The sequence below is a fragment of the Marmota monax genome, unplaced genomic scaffold (genome assembly GCF_021218885.2).
Source record: "Marmota monax isolate L192 unplaced genomic scaffold, Marmota_monax_Labrador192_F-V1.1 WCK01_AAM20220418_F8-fsc00100, whole genome shotgun sequence".
Taxonomy (NCBI): Eukaryota; Metazoa; Chordata; class Mammalia; order Rodentia; family Sciuridae; genus Marmota; species Marmota monax.
Window position 1 is genome coordinate 6,677,992 of NW_026693872.1, and position 16,994 is coordinate 6,694,985.

The 16,994-nt window shown below is 38.5% G+C and overlaps 1 pseudogene; it reads right to left on the reverse strand.

The window, feature by feature from the left end:
- Positions 1-6,216: 6,216 nt before the first annotated feature.
- LOC124105425 (prickle-like protein 1) lies at positions 6,217-9,342 on the reverse strand (annotated as a pseudogene).
- Between the last annotated feature and the right edge of the window lie 7,652 nt (positions 9,343-16,994).

The window sequence follows — 16,994 nt, forward strand, 5'->3', positions numbered from 1 at the left end:
TTTTGTATCCTCCCTTTCTGTTTGTAGCAGGTTATTTATGGTGTTTCTGTAAAAACCACTATGGTCGTTATTTAAATTAAACAAAAGGGGGAAATGTTAGAGTCTGTAAACAAGTCAAAAATAACACCTGGCATTTTGCCAGGGGAATGTTAGAGTTCGTAAACAAGTCTGGATGGTACCTGGCAAAATGCCAGAGGGAGTGGTTTGAGAAGTAACAAAAGCAAGCCATTAAGTGTGGAGATTCCATATTGGTTGACTGATGTATCTAGTTTATGCTAATTAGATAAGCTCTGTGGAATGTATAAATACTGCTCCTGTCCTGCAATAAACGGCTCCCACTCCTGCTGTATCAGCGTACACAAGTTATTCGTCACCCCCCGGTTATTTTGCTGCAGCCAGACAGACTGCGGCAATTCTGCAACCTGTATACTCAGAAAAATGAGATATTGTATCCCATGTGATTCAAATGTATGATGTGTCAAGGTCATTGTACTGTCATGTGTAACTAATTAAAACAAATTAAAAAATAATTAAAAATAAAAAAACAAACAACAACAACAAAACTGCTGCCTTTCCAATCTGGATATAACACACATTATTCAGACAATAAATTCTACTTTGATGGAAGAAAAAAAAATAAAGAAACTAAGATTAGGCTGAATTTCTAGCCTAGAGGTTGGATGTAAAGTTTAAAACCTAGCAGGACAGGAAGCAGGACAGTGGTGCTGGAGGCATTTCCTCCCTGCCCCCCTCTCTCTCCCTCTCCTTCTTCCTGGCCCTTTCCCTCTCCCTTTCTCTTTCCTACTGGGGATTGAACCCAGGGGCACTTTACCCTTGAGCTACATCCTCAGCCATTTTTATTTTTTATTTTGAGACAGGATCTCACTAAGGTGCTGAGGCCATCCTCAAACTTGTGATCCTCCTGCCTCAGCTTCCCGAGTCACTGGGGTTACAGGTGTGCGCTATGACACCTGCGTCCATTGTTTATTTCACAAGTGCTCAAGCTTTGTTATAGAACCATGGGAGCTGAGACATTTAAGGTATGATTGATAGGTCTGACGAAGCTTGGAATCAGAGTTTCCATTTGAGACACAATTTAATGGTAACAGCAAAGCTTGATGGCACAAATGAGGAGGAGCAAGTGTAGTCAGAGAGATAGAAACAGTAAAAATAGAAAGCACTGGAACTGTCTGAGTTAGTTTCAGTGCTATTAACTATAGTCAGGACCGACTTAAGCCGCTGCTGATGCCACCACCAGAAATAAAATCTGACTACTTCCTCTGGATTGCCACCTTCTCCAACAAAATATTGTGCTACATGTGTGCTGGGGACAGGACTGGCAACTGATACAAGGATGCTGGTGCATGAGACCTTCACTTGGAAGGGTGGCTGCAAGTGGCCAGCAGGGGCAGGAACCAGGAAGTCAGAAGCACGGTGAAAGCCAGAGAGATGAGGTCAGATGGGATCAAAGGGCTGGGTCATCAACAGCCTCAGACAGGAGCCAGGTGAGCTGTGAGCATAATGAGGTATCAGATTAGTAAACAATCAGAGGGAAGCTTGTTCTTTGGTTTACAAAGAAACACTGAATCAAAGAGATAGGCAGAAATGGAGGCCAAGGGTCTGAGATGGTACCAGGAAAGCTCTAAATTTACCTGAGGGGAGGTCATAGGGAGCTGAGACCGCTCATGGTTTTTGGATCAAATCAAATCAAGTTTTATAGGTAGCTATGCGATGGTCTTTCTACCTGCACAGAATGGTCTTTCTAGGCCTACAGGAGACCAGGCCTTGCACGGAAGCCCAGTGCCCACCTTCATCCTCATCTCCCCAGAGGCCTAATAACAGATGGAAACATGGTATCTTTGGGCATTTGAGCCTCACAGAACAGCTTTGATTTTTTTCCCTTTAAGACCCTCTTTCCCAATTCCTGACCAAGGATCAAGATACGGGATTATAGAAGAATATAGAAAGCAGTAGAAGAATTAGAGTGAACCATCCACAATTCCACTCTCCAGAGGCAACTTCTCTGTTTCTTCCTCTGTAGAATGGACATCGTTGTATTAGATGAGGGAGATGCTGTCTTAGTATTTTGGTATTCCCTTCTATTCTTTTTATTAAGCAATGTAAACCTGATTGGGTCTCAGAGGATCTGTATGCGTAAACTTTAATTTTTTAAAAAAATTTTAATTTGTTTTAACTTATTCTGCTTTTTCATCTTAATATTAAATCATCATAATCTTATAGTTACAAAAGTTCTTGTGTGTGTGTGTTTTGCAATAAAACTTTAGTGATAGAAGGTCAAAGTTGGCCTGTAGGTGGCAGCTTGATGACCTGGGGTGAGAGAGTTCAGTGCTGGATCCTGTCCTGATGCAGAACAAGGGGCAGCTACTGATAAAATCATCACTGACAACAATGAAATGGTGATATTGTCCTCCTATGGGATATAGAGGTGAATTGGTCCCTTCTCTACCCACCAGAAACTCACTGGGAAGGATGGACAGGGTGCTGGGGGTAAATCAGCTGGAGGTGAGATTTAAGCAGAACTGCCTTCTTTTTAAATCTGAATAAGTCCCATTTAATCTGGAGTTCCCTGGATCAGTATTTAATCCCTAACACAATAGGGTAGATCCTCTGAGAGAGGAAAGTTAGGACTTGACTTCATAACAGTGGGCTAACTATAGCCCACTGTGGCCTTGCTTCCTGCTATCATTTTGTTAAGATACTTCAGAGAACATCTTATTATGTTAATCTTTCTATCAAATTTAGTCTATTTTGGGAGTATTAGATTAAGGAGAAACTAATTTCTGGTTTGTTTTTTTTTTTTAACCAGGGTTTGGACCTGGGACCCTTAACCATTGGGCCTCATCCCCAACACTTTTTATTTTTATTTTTTTTTAATTTTGAGATAAGGTCTCCCTAACTTGTGATCCTCTTGCCTCAGCCTCCTGAGCTCTGGGATTACAGGTTTGAGCCACCATGCCCAGCATCTTCTGTTTTTTATTTGTTTGTTTTTAATTAAGCACTTTAAACATGCTTGGAATCATTCAGTTATATAATTTTTATCCCACCTTTTTTCTTTTCTTTGTAGTACTGGGGTTTGGACCAGGGTCTCATACATGCTAGGCAAATACTTTACCACTGAGCTGTATACCATCCCAAGTATTCCCTTTTGAAATAAATATAGTTACAAAAGTTCGTGTGTATGTGTGTGTGTGTGTGTGTTTGTTTTGCAATAAACTTTAGTGATAGAAGGTCAAAGTTGGCCTGTAGGTGGCAGCTTGGTGACCTGGGGTGAGAGAGTCCAGTGCTGGATCCTGTCCTGAGGCAGAACAAGGGGCAGCTACTGATAAAATCATCATTGACAACCATGAAATGGTGATATTGTCCCCCTATGGGATATAGAGGTGAATTGGTCCCTTCTCTACCTACCAGAAACTCACTGGGAAGGATGGACAGGGTGCTGTCCTGGCTGACCTTGAACTTGCAATCCTCCTGCCTCCACCTCCCCAGTATCTGCAATTGTAGACATGCATCATTGCACCAGATAATCTTCTTAATACTATTTCATGACTATTCTTATGGTCACAATTTGTATATAGATAGATATCATTAAAGCTGAATCTAAAAGCTTATTTAAGGATCTTGCTACATGTTTTCAGGCAAGTGTATCATTTATTTCTCATAAGCCTTCAGTGTTTAGCATAGACTTTAACAAGGACTTTTCAGTTGAAAAATCCTGAGCTTGGGTTCTTGACTCCCACTTCACTTGCATGTCAGGCAAGTTGTTCTTGCCTGTTGGTCATTGTTAGACCAGGACACAAGAAAAGACCACTGACTCCAATTAAAATCAAATTAAAGCAAGCTTATTATTTCAACCGGCTGGGCTGCCTCTCCCTCCCAAAACGGCGGGAACAAGACAGCACCCCAGCTTTCCTGCAGACCAGCTTTATAGCCCAGAAAGTTACACAAAGAGGGGTTACAGATAACAGAACTCTGACAAGTATCACACTAATGGTAGTTTACATTTTTTGCTGGCCCCAACATCAGAATTTATGAGGGACCATTAAAGCCTCAGAGAGGGTCGTTGTCTGGCCAGGGAAGGCCAATATTTATGAGGTGTCACTAAAGTTTCAGAGAGGGCTGCTATCTGGTCAGAGAGCCAGGCATGGGTGAGTTCAAGGCACGGGCAGGCATTCCAAGCAGGTTCAGAATTTGCAGTAATTTATAGTAAAGCCGAAATTATCTTTTCATGGCTTTGTGGCAAGATGCCCGATTTTAAGAAAAGATCAGGTTGGGTCTATCAGTCATCCCCTCTGGCATAGAGAGGAGAGTCTGAGCAGGCAATCTGAGAGACACTAGGATCTCCTTTCTCCACCCTGGATAGTCCTGTCCCTCCAAGAGCCCAAGTCCATGTTCTGATCTTTTCCTGACTTTTTTTTTTAATTGGTGTGCTTTTTATGAACATATACTAAATACTTCCCTAACATTAGAACTGAGACATACCTACAAGAATGGCATAGATCATGACATCAGTTAATCAGATCAAATCCAATATTATATTTCATAAACTAGAACCTCATGTTAACTTGAAGTGCTCAGTGGTACCAAATCTTTTAATCTAAAGTTTTTAAAAAGAAAAACATAACCAGAAGACCTAGTTTTCAAAATTGCTGTTAAAGGCCAACAAGTGATCTGAAAGGGAGGGCTAAAAAGAAATAACCTTTTATAATAAATAAATGCCTCAAATAAATAACCTCATATAATAAATAAATGCTCAAAGTCCTCTACTACAAAAAGTAGATTCTTATAGTTTTGGCCTCATCCCATGAGGTACTCACAACCTTGCTCAGAATAGGACAGGCACCTTCCTGCCACCCCCAAAGAGGAAAATTCAACTTCTCCTTGTCTTTACTACATATTTCAGGGGTATGTGTGGGTTTTGGTGTTGTTTTTTTTTTTTAATTTTTTTTAGTTATACATGGGCACAATATCTTTATTTTGTTTATTTATTTTTATGTGGTGCTGAGGATTGAACCCAGGGTCTCACATGTGAGAGGTGAGTTCTCTACAGCTGAGCCACAACCCCAGCCTCGGTTTTGGTGTTTTTATATTTATCCAGTTTACATATAAAGAGCCCATAAAATAACACTTGTAAGATTAATACAGCCATATTAAATAGTATTTACATAGCTCTACCATGTCATATTGAAAAATAAAAAAATTAAAATTTCCATCACTAGGCAATCAATCATCTAAATTTGTAAACCCTAACTCAAATAATTTAATTAATAAATGTTGTAGCTGTTTCCCTAACAAATCCAGCTGGGCTTACAATGTAACAAAATCCTTATAATTCAGGGACATAAAAATATCAGTTTTAAAATCTCAGCTGTATAGAATGTACATTAATATTTATACCATGAAATTAGGAATACATTTAGATTTATGAAATAATATACTATAAACAGCAGGGTTTGTTTTTTTTCCCAATCTTTAGCAGGAGCTAATACAATCCAGTGTTTACCTGGCTTTGTATGCAGATTGAAAGGGAACGAGTTGGCTTTGTATAAAGGATGCACAGTGTCAGCTAGGTTGATGTGATTATCTGCATACCTCACATGACAGACCAGTCAGGACCTGAGCCAATCTGATTTACCTAAATGACAAACTCTTTATAAAGGTGTCTAGAGTTCTCTATCTTTTAAAATAAGCACCCCTCTTCAATCATCTTCAGACAGCTTCTTGAGTATTCTCTTGAGGATTGGACACTAAAGCAGCTATATAAAACTGTAATAATTGTAATGCAGCCGGGTGTGGTCATGCACACCTATAATCTCAGTGATTTGGAAGGCTGAGACAGGAGAATACCAAGTTCCAGGCCAGCCTCAGCAATTTAGCAAGATCCTGTCTTAAAAACAAACAAACAAACAAACAAACAAAAAGGGACAAAGGTGTTGCTCAGCACTCCTGGGTCCAAACCCCGGCACAACAAACAAACAAAAAAAGTAATGCACCCCATACTACCATCCTAGGAAAGCACATTTCAAAGGTTAATCTGACACTACAAACAGCAGTTGAGGTCTCACTTATAAGGCAAAAAAAAAAAAAAAAAAAAAAGCGCTTTAAACTATTTTAGTAAATTTCTTACAGAAAAAAAGAAGATGTGATTCTGATGGTCAATGGATAAGTTTTAAATAACTGATCTCCATAGCTACTAGGTTAGGGAATAATACAGGTTTTTTCCTTGTGTCCCTTTTTCATCTTGGATTTAGTTGTCTTTTGACCAAATCGAAGGACAGGGAGTACAGATATTGGGCTAGAAGAGTCTGTATAGATGTATCTCTGTGGCTGGAGTTGAGGGATTGGTAGGCCAAGAAGATATCTTTGTCAGTCAGAGGAAGAGGATGAGAAGGAGAAAAGGAAGAAAGAGGGGGAAGAGAAGGAGCACCTCGAATCAGCATCCTCACCACAGAGTCCTAGAAACCTGTTCACTCCCAGGCTCTGTAGTGCATAATCAAAAATGGCATGGGCATACTCTCTGTTGAGATCCATATTCTGGGTTGTTTTTGGTATTGGGGATTGAACTCAGGGGCACTTAACCACTGAGTCATATCCCCAGCCCTTTCTATACCTCTTGCCTCAGCCTCCCAAATGGCTGGGATTACAGGTATGGGTTACCACATCAGGTGAGATCAGTATTCTGGATGTATGCGTGGATGGATCTCCTGGATGCTTTTTATTCCACATAACTCATTGTTATTGGAGGAGGGAAAGCTGCAGACTGGCCTTGGGAGAATATTTTCTTTCTGTAATAAACATCAGAGTTTGTCAGAGCAGGAACTCCTACTTCTCTTGTAAAAATAGTATTGAGATCTGGATCCCCTTTCTTTCAAATGATAGACCCAGCAGTGGCCCGGGAGGCTAGGCCAGGAGGATGGTAAGCTCAAAGCCAGCCTCAGCATATTAGCAAGGCACTTAGCAACTCAGCAAGATCCTGTCTCTAAATAAAATATAAAAAAAGGGCTGGGGATGTGGTTCAGTGGTTAAGTGCCCCTGGGTTCAATCCCTGACACCAGAAGGAAAAAAAAAAAAAAAGAAAAAAAGAAAAAAAAAAAAGTAGACCAGAGTCCTCTCACTCACTGGAGTTTGCCCAATATTAATGTTGTCATAGTTTCCATGTTAATGACATCCTCTGAAAACTTGACCTGCTGTGATCTGGATTGTGCCTTGGATTTTCTGAGTACTGGCAGATGTACTAGTTTCTCTTTAAGCATGATTCTTTTCTGGACACAATTCTGAACTTAGACTTTTTAAGGACTTTGCACTCCTGTATGGTGTAGAAAAGTTCAACATTCCTATGTTGCTTATTTTCTCAGTCTTCTGCCTTTAATTCCTCAGAGTTCACAGGGAATATTATAATGACTGCAGTTTGGTTTTTTTCATCCACTGAATTACTGTGATATTAGACAAAGCCAAGAATCTATGGAATCCTGAATGTGTTGCTCTGGTTTCAAGTCTCTGACAAACACTCCGGGGAATCTTTGTGCCCTGTGTTTGATCATCATTATATCTTAAAGCCTATGGTTCAGATCCAGTTCTTGGAGCCTTGTAGGGCTTGGCTGGTGCCATAAGCAGAATCACTCCACTCATCTTGAGACTGGGTCATCCAATACATGTTGGATTGGTAGTTTTTATTTGCAAGGCTCTGATTGTTTTGCTTTACCTTGTCTTATTTTTAACCATGTTATCAAATATTCAATGTGGATTGGCTCAAATATCCATCTCACTGGCTGTTGCTATAGAGGCTTGTGTCACCAAATCTAAAAAGGAGCTGTCATATAACCTTCATGCTCAGCCTATTTTCAGGGTCTTCTGGAGTTTTAAGCTGTACTCTGCCTTCTCAAAATTCTTCATTGACAATACTTAGTTCTTGTCCAGAGAGATACAGATCATGCATTTCTGATAAAGGGTGATATTATCATTGCCTGAAGGGTCAGGAGGCTTGAAGTTCAGAGCAGAGGATAAGAGGAGAGACTATCTACACTGATTCACTGACCAACTGCTTTTTACCTATTTGGATACTTTTTCTGGAGTGTCTTGAGAAAGTCCAAATTGGAAGAATTAGAGGCATAAATGACTTTACTAAGCCTGCATTTTTAAAGTTTTTTGTACTGAAGATTAAACCCAGGGGTGCTTAACCACTGAGCTACATCTCCAGCCCTTTTCAATGTTTTAGTTAGAGACAAGGTCTCACTGAGTTGCTAAGTGCCTTGCTAATCTGCAGAGGCTCGCTTTGAACTTGCAATCCTCCTGCCTCAGCCTCCCAAATTGCTGGGATTGCAGGCCTGTGCCACGGTGCCCAGCCAAGGCTGCATGTTTTTGACCAACAAATCTGATCTGGTTTGGGAAGGAAAGGCCATTCCAACAAAGAGGATTTACATGGGACACAACAAACAAACAAACAAACAACCCCCTTCCCTCCCAAAACCCCTCCAAACCAAAACCAAACCACAACAAAAAACCATACTTCTGTAGCACACTAATGCTACCTGTTGTAGGTTATCTGATCATGATCAACACCAATATATTCCCCACAGTTTCGCAGTGCTTTGCATAGAGACTCAAAGCTGCCATGGCAGAACAGGTGCTTATTCTTCATCCTTCACCTTGTTCTCCTGCAACTGTTTCACACTCAAGGTGGCAGAAGGGTTTCATGTGCCAATGGTGCCTCTCAGCTTCTGTGTACTCATCAACAAAATTATCTCATCACATGATGAGCACAGTGGCTGAGCTGTTTAGCACAGTGCCTGCCACAGTGAATCTTTCCATTCTGATAAAAATAGATGAGGTCGACCAGCAGCTCTTTACCAGCCAAACAGACAAAAGAAAATGGGCGCCAGCATGCTCCAGGGCCCATTTGAGAGGCAGACACTGCAATTTTACCCACGTTTATCTTCAACCCACACTACTCACACATGGCTTGCGTAACTGCTCTGGAGAAAAGTTTAATCATTCCTTTCTCAAGTGCTTCTTTCTTCTGCTGAGCTCTGAACACTTGTAATTCTTTTTTCTCCTCTTCATTCAAAGGCTAACAACACCACACCTCATTATGTGGTGGCAACTGCTACCAAAGACCTTCAATGTGATGCTTTCTCCAGGGCTGTTAACACAAGGAAAAATTTCCTTTGGTAGGAAAAATAGAGCTGGATCTGCTCTGATTTAAGCCCAGAGGATCTAGCAGCACTTCACCTGGGCACAGCCAGAATCACTATCTGGTAGAGAACTTTTCTGACACACGAAGAGGGCTTAGCTCATTTGGGGCTCCATCTCCAAAGGCCTACCCATTAAGTTGAAAAGCTATCAAACATGGCTGCTCAGTCTGCCTGCTCCATTTCCAGAAGCCTCTGTGAGTGGACCCTAGATGTCCTAATCTCTCAGTCTTGAACTTTTCCCTAGAAGCAGTGGGCTAGTGTAGAAAACTCATTGGATTCTGAAGTTAGAACTGGGTTCAAATTCCAGTTCTGAGTAAGGTTGGGAAAATTCTATAACCTCAATTTCCATATCTGTGAAATGGACATGCAAATAGAGATGTACTGAGCATGCAATAAGAGAGACCAGTAAAGGGCCTGGTGCACACTATCTGTTTAACAAATGGTAATCCTCTCCTTTTCTATTTTTCTTTTATGTGGGGACTGAACTAGTAGGCCTGGTGTTGCCACCTCAGATGAAACATCAGGATCACCATTCTCATAAATGGAGTATTATATGGGGGAGAAGGACACCTAATTTTTTTTGTTGTTGTTGTTCTGGAGATTTAACCCCATAGCACTTTACTACCATGTTACATCCCCAGGCTATCCCCTGCTTTTTTTTTTTTTTTTTTTTTTTTGAGACAGTGTCTCAAAATTGCTGACCTTGCCAAATAGCCAAGGGTCTCATTAAATTGCTGAGGCTGGCCTCGAACTTGTGATCCTCCTGCCCCAGCCTCTTGAGTCACTGGGATTTCAGGTGTGTGCCACTGTGCCCAGTGGATGCCATATTTTTTCCAAACCTGTGTACATTTTGTTCCACAGCCTAGAGTAGTAATTTTCAAATTTTGCCACAAATCAGAATTACCTGAAGGTTTGTTAAAACAAAGATTGCTGGGCCCCCACGTAGAGTTTTGGACTATATAAAAGATGGCTTTGGAGATGCAGCCCCAAATGAGCCAATCTGCCCACTCTTCCCATCACTCTGGCTGGTTAACTCCTATTTATCCTTCAGGTTTCAGCTTTGATTTCATTTTCTCCAGAAAATCTTTCATTAAACATAAAGTCTAAATTAAATATTTATTTTCTGTACTTTCAAACTTCTTGGGCTTGCTCACTCAGGATATTTCACAATGCTCTATAATTGTCTTGCTATTTGTCTGTATCCCCTAGTAGACAGTATCTACTATGGAAAAGAGACCATGTCTGCCTATTGAGGGCTATGCGCATTTCCAACTCTTTGTTCAGTACCTGGTACATTGTAGATGCTCAATAAATGCTTATTGAATGAATGAGTCTTGCTGTCATAAATAAGCAGATTTCCTCTGCCTTGCTCTTCTGCCGTGATATTCTGCCTCACCTTGGGCTTAGAGCCATGGAGTCAGCTGACCATGGACTGAAACTCTGAAACTGTGAGCAAAAATAAACTTTTCTTCCTCTAAGTTGTTCTTGTCAGATATTTTGGTCACAGATTAATGTAAACAGGTCAATAGTGTTGTTCAAATCTTTGATATCCTTACTGATTTTCTGCCTATTCCATTAATTATTGATAGAGCTTTTATATATTTTTCAAATATAATTATAGATTTGTCTTTCCCCCTTTTCTCCCAATTTTGCTTCATGTATTTTTAAGTTAGATTATTAGATACAGACATATCAAGTGTTGTTTTATATATTATATTATATTATTGATTTTTTGGTATTGGAGATTGAACCCAATATCTCATACATACTAGGCACGTATTCTATCAGTGAGCTATATATCCCCAGCCCTGTAATATATTTCTGATGAATTGATCACTTTATCACTATAAATTTTTAAAATCATTTTCTAAGTCTTATTCTGTCTGATATTTTATAGGCATTCCAGTTTTCTTTTTTGAAAACAACTTTATTGAAATACAGTTTCATACCAAACAATTGACCCATTTAAAATATACAGTTCAATGGTTTTTTCATATATGGTTGTGTAATCATCACTAAAATCTCATTCTATTTGTTTATTTTTTTTTGCAAGACTGCAGTTTGGACACAGGCTCTACCCCCTATCCTTTCTTTAAAAACTTTTTTTTTTTTTTTTTTTAATTTTGAGACAGGATCTCACTAAGTTGTCCATGCTGACCTCAAATTTTCCTGCTTCAGCCTCCTGAGTTGTTGGGATTATAGGCGTGTACTACTGTATCCAGCACAATATCATTTTAGAACATATGATTATCCAGATTTTTGTTATTAGAGTTTTATAGTATACTATTTTTTTTCATTTTGCTAAAAAAAATTTTACTGAGATAAGTCCTGTTATTTATAATCTTTCCATATTTTTATATTTAAAATAAGTTTATTATAAGCAGAATATAGTTGATTTTTGCTTTTTTAGTGAATGTGATCATCTTTGTCCTTTAACAGGAAGGTTAGATCATTTACATTTAATATATTTTGATGATTGTGTTTTAATCTACTTTCAAATAATATTATGCTTCATGTATAATGTAAGAAACTTATAATAGTTATACAGTTATGGGCTGATTTATAATGGGTATGTTCTGAGAAATATGTTGTTAGGCCATTTTGTCATTGTACAAACATTATGAGGTGTACTATAATTGATGGTGCTGTACTTTAATATGACTGGGAAAGATGTAGGCCTGTATACATCCGCATCACCACATACCTGTGAGTAATGTATTACACTATGATATTATGATGCATATGACATCTCTAGGCAATAGAAAAATTTCAGCTTTGTTATCGTCTTATGAAATCAATGGGATGTATGTGGTCTGTTGTTGACTGAAATGTTATTATGAATGACTGTACTTTCACTTTTCTGTCATTTTTACTATTATTGTCACATTTTACTCCCTGTATGTCATAAATTCTACTATACTTATTTTTTATTTAAATGGAAATTATCTTTTATAGGACTTAAAATATGAGAGAAAAATTTTTATATCTATTTACATATATACCATTTTGAGCATTTTCATTCTGTCAATCTAAAGTTCCATTTGGAATTCTTGTATATGTGGTTTAATAGTTTTTATTACTTGGAAAATTTCAGCAATTATTTTTTAAATGGTGCTGGGGGTATTTTACCCAGGGCCTCACACATGCTAGGCAAGTACTCTCCTACTGAGCTGCATCTCAGCTCAGAAATTTTTTTGTTTAATATTTTTTGTCACTCATGTCTTTCTTTGTACACATAGTATATGTATTTTAGATCATTTAATATTATCCTACAATTTTCTCAGTCTTTTTTCTCTCTGTACTTTAGTTTGGATAACTTCTATCCAAGGTCCCCAAGTCCACTAACCTTTTCTTCTGCACTTCCTAATCTGTTGTTAAACCCTTCAAGTACATTTCTTAAAAACTTCGGACATTATATTTTCCATATTATATAATTTTATCATATATTTATATATTGTATACTATATAGTATTACATAATATATAATTATATTATATTTCTATAATTTCTTTGTTTCTTATCTATATCTTTATCAATGTTTGCATTGTGTTCATTTTCTTTTAAATATTTGAACACAGCTCTAATAGCTGTTTCAGATTCTTTCATTTTTGATTGGATGCCAGACATTTTGAAATTTGTTGAGTGCTGAATTTTGCTTTCTTCCTTAAAGTATGTTGGACTTCATAGTGAAAGACAATTAAATGATTGGGAGGTAGGTTTGATTCTTCTAAAGCTTATTTTAAAAATTTCGTTATTGTGGGTCTAGAGTATCCTTTACTAAGTGATAAGTGCAGTCCTATAAATAAGATGCAACTCCTCTGGGGTCTTGACTGAATGCTCCCAGTACTTAAAATTAGGTTTCTGCCTCCAGAACTCAAATATTACCTAGATCCATGCAAGCTCTGGGAATCTTTCAGCTTGAAACCACTGATTATAACATGCCAGAATGCATATGAAGAATATTTCAGGGGGTTCTGATAAGGAAAGAATGCATGAGGGGCTTCTGGGATGTTGCCAATTTTTTTTTTTTTTTTTTGGTGGTGGTGCAAGGGATTGAACCCAGGGCTTCACGCATCTGAAGCAAGCACTTTACCACTGAGCCACATCCCCTGCCCAGCTGGAAATGTTTTTTGATCTGAATAGTGGTTATATGTGTGTTCATTTTATAACTAATTGTTAAACTGAACACATTCTGTAGTCTATTTTATATCAAAATAAAAATTAAAAGAAAAAAGAATATAACAATGCTTACATATAGGTGCTCAGTAAATGGTGGGAAGCTTGATTAAATGAGATAACATATATAAAATGCCTAGCACAGAATACAATACACAAGAGGTCCTGGGTAATTTTCTATAGGTTTATGGATGTATAATAACCCACACAAAGAGAAGTATAGGAAACATAAGCACACTGCTCATGAATTGTTTTTCCAAAATAAATACACCCAAACAAGCAACCAGGTTAAAAAAAAATGGAACTAAATTGGCTCTTATTGTTAATGTAAATGACGAAGGCATGGAATTTTCCTAATATCTCAGAGTTTTGGCTAAATTCTCAAAAGATAGTGATAAGGATCCCTTCCCTCCTAAATAATGTTATTAGAACCAGGGGCACTGGCACATACCTGTAATCCCAGTGATTTGGGAGGCTGCAGCAAGAAGATAGAAAATTTGAGGCTAGCTTCAGCATATTACAGTCTCAAAAAAAAAAAAAAAAAAGAAAAGAAAAGAAAAAGAAAAAGGAAAGAATGCTGTTAGACATCTCTTTAGGGCTTCCTAAAAGATGACATAGCTGATTGTGTGACTATCAGTCTCTGACACTCACCTTCAGCATTATAGGCACCTAGAAGTTCTAAGGGGGCTTATTTACAGAAAGCCTGCCTATGAGGGAGTGATGTGGTCACCTGATGTTCTGACAAAGAATCAGATCCCCCGCAGAGCCAAGTCTGAGGGCTTAAAGAGACCTTGGGAAGCCTGAAGTGTAGACTCTGGAATTTGTAGTGTGTGTGTGTGTGTGTGTGTGTGTGTGAGAGAGAGAGAGAGAGAGAGAGAGAAGGTTGAGGTAATTCTAGTAAACATAGAGACCAATATTTGAATATTTGCTTCCTATCTGGAGAATTCTGAGGGCAAGAAGATGGCTAGAGAAGACCACAGTGTGATGGTAAGGAGACAGCACAACACTTTGGTGGGGCAAAGATGTGGGAATTTCCTGGATCATGCTTCCTTGACTCTGCAATGGGCAGAAGGATTAGAGCTGTCTTGATGGGTCCCACCCCACAGGGGGGACTCCAGTAATATGAAGAGATCATAATAAAGCACCCAGAGAGTACCTCACATCAGGGACCAGGCACTACAAAGGTACCACGTGGGGCCTCTGAAGAACCCATGAATGTCCCCCCTCTATAGAACTAGCAATCAAACATTGGCCAACTAAGGCAGGCAAGAGGGAACACAAACAGCACCAACCCAAGTAAAAGGACATTTGCTTCCTGTCCCTTCTCCCTAATCCAGAAGCGGCAGGGAATGAGGTGGATGAGGTGGACCAAGGAGAGGAGAACTGCAGACCATACATGCCTTCTTCTTCCAGGCGGATCCCCTAGCCAGGTAGGGAAAAGCGTTGAACTGGATGTGAGGTTTTTAAATACGCTAGACTGGACTTTTGTAAATGTCCCCAGATGAGGCTATTCATACAATCACAAGAGCCTGAAAAACTTTAAATTCTTCAGAGATTGTTCAGGAGCTAAAAAAAGAGATATGTTAAGGCATGTTAAAGGACACTGGTAAGAAATAAAGTCTTTATTTGTTTGTACATCTAGAGTTCAGTCCCCGCCACCTCTCTGTGGGATTGCTTCAGCTGAGCTAACATAGGATGTGCAGAATTTATCTTCCTCTGCTATAAGGTATACTCTTCTAGAGATTAGGATTCACTAAATCCCATCTCTCTCCTATGGACAGTGCTAGGGAAATGCAGTAGACCCTTGGTATCCATGGATGATTGATTCTCGGAGTCCCCCAGTTACCAAAATACAAAGTTGCTCATGTCCCTTATATAAAATGGTATTTTTATATATAACCTACATACATCCTTTTATATACTTTGAATGATCTCTAGATTATCTATAACACCTAAAATGTAAATGGCATGTAAATAGTTATCATTCTATATTGTTTAGAGAATAGTAACAAGAAAAAGTGCCTGTGCATGTTCAGTACAGACATAAATATTTTTAAATTCATCATTGAATTGGTATATCTGGAACCCATGGAAAGAAAGCGGGTTATATAGATCAATTCTTTCTCTCCTCTTTCACTGTTACTCACTGAAGTATTCCGATGATTCCCAGACCTGACACTATTTTAAAGTCTACTGTTTCACTCCCACTAGTTGCATTTTAAATTCATGACTTGCATTTACTAGAGACATCTTGGACCCCTTCCTGGAAACTGTGAAGCAATCACATTTACCAGCCACACACATGCAGATTAGTTTGCACAACGGCAATATATTTCTGTATTTTTCTCAGAATGTGTAAAATAAAATAAAAATCATCATGACTGATTGTATTGTTTTTGGATTCCCTTTACCAATTCTGAAGAGATGGCTCTGTCCTGGGTCTTGCTCAGTTCCTTTTGCAGCAGATCTGCACTTTAAGGGGAGGAGAAGAGATAGGAGGGAGCAGGGGACTAGCAGGAACTGGTGGGAAAAGAGGGAGGGGTTGGGACAGGGTGTCAAGGAGGAAAAAAAGGTGTACCAAAAGGATCTGAAGACAGTCAAATAGCATGCAAGAAGGTTTTTTTGTTTGTTTTTTTAAAGAGAGAGAGAGAGAATTTTAATATTTATTTTTTAGTTTTCGGCGGACACAACATCTTTGTTTGTATGTGGTGCTGAGGATGGAACCTGGGCCGCACACATGCCAGGTGAGCGCGCTACCGCTTGAGCCACATCCCCAGCCCCAAAGGTTTTGATTGAAAGTATTATTTCCACTAAATACTGCTATTTAAGTATTTAAAATATAGTACAGTGTTGAAAATTTATATTGCAATCATAATTATAAATCAAAATTTATATTGCAATCTTCCTGGGAAGATCTCTTTATCTGTTCAGTAATGAAAAATTTTATTTTGATTATTTCAAACTTTGATCTTAAAGGTTTATATCTTCTGGCCTTTTCTCCAAATTCTGAGGCTTACCCTATTTGGAATCTGCAACTCCATAATACAGTGAAAAAAGTATCAAAGATTTGGGAGTCAGATAAACCTGAGTTAATCTGTCTACTGTTCTAAGTTGCAACCTAGAGCCTATTATATACTTTAAACTTATTACATAAGGTCTCTGAGACTTAATTTCCCCATTTGTGAATATCTACCAGAGATAGAGACTTTTAAACAAGTAAATGCAAATATAAACAGGATAATTAAAACCTCCATCTAGCACCTGGCATATAACAAGTGCTCTGTAAATTAAATTAAATTAAAATTATTAATATTGTGTAAAGTACTCTACCATGTTGAAATATCTTAGTTTAATTTTAATTTTTTTTAATATTTATTTTTTAGTTTTCGGCGGATACAACATCTTTATTTTTATGTGGTGCTGAGGATCCAATCCAGTGCCAGGCGAGTGCGCTACCGCTTGAGCCACATCCCCAGCCCCATAATTTTAATTTTTAAATTTAATTTTTTTCTGTTGCTGGGGATTTTGTGTTTCTAAGGTTTTGTTTGTCTAACAACTATTCAAAACTGTCCTATTATAAAACTGTTGCCTAGAATATAAATTGCCTCA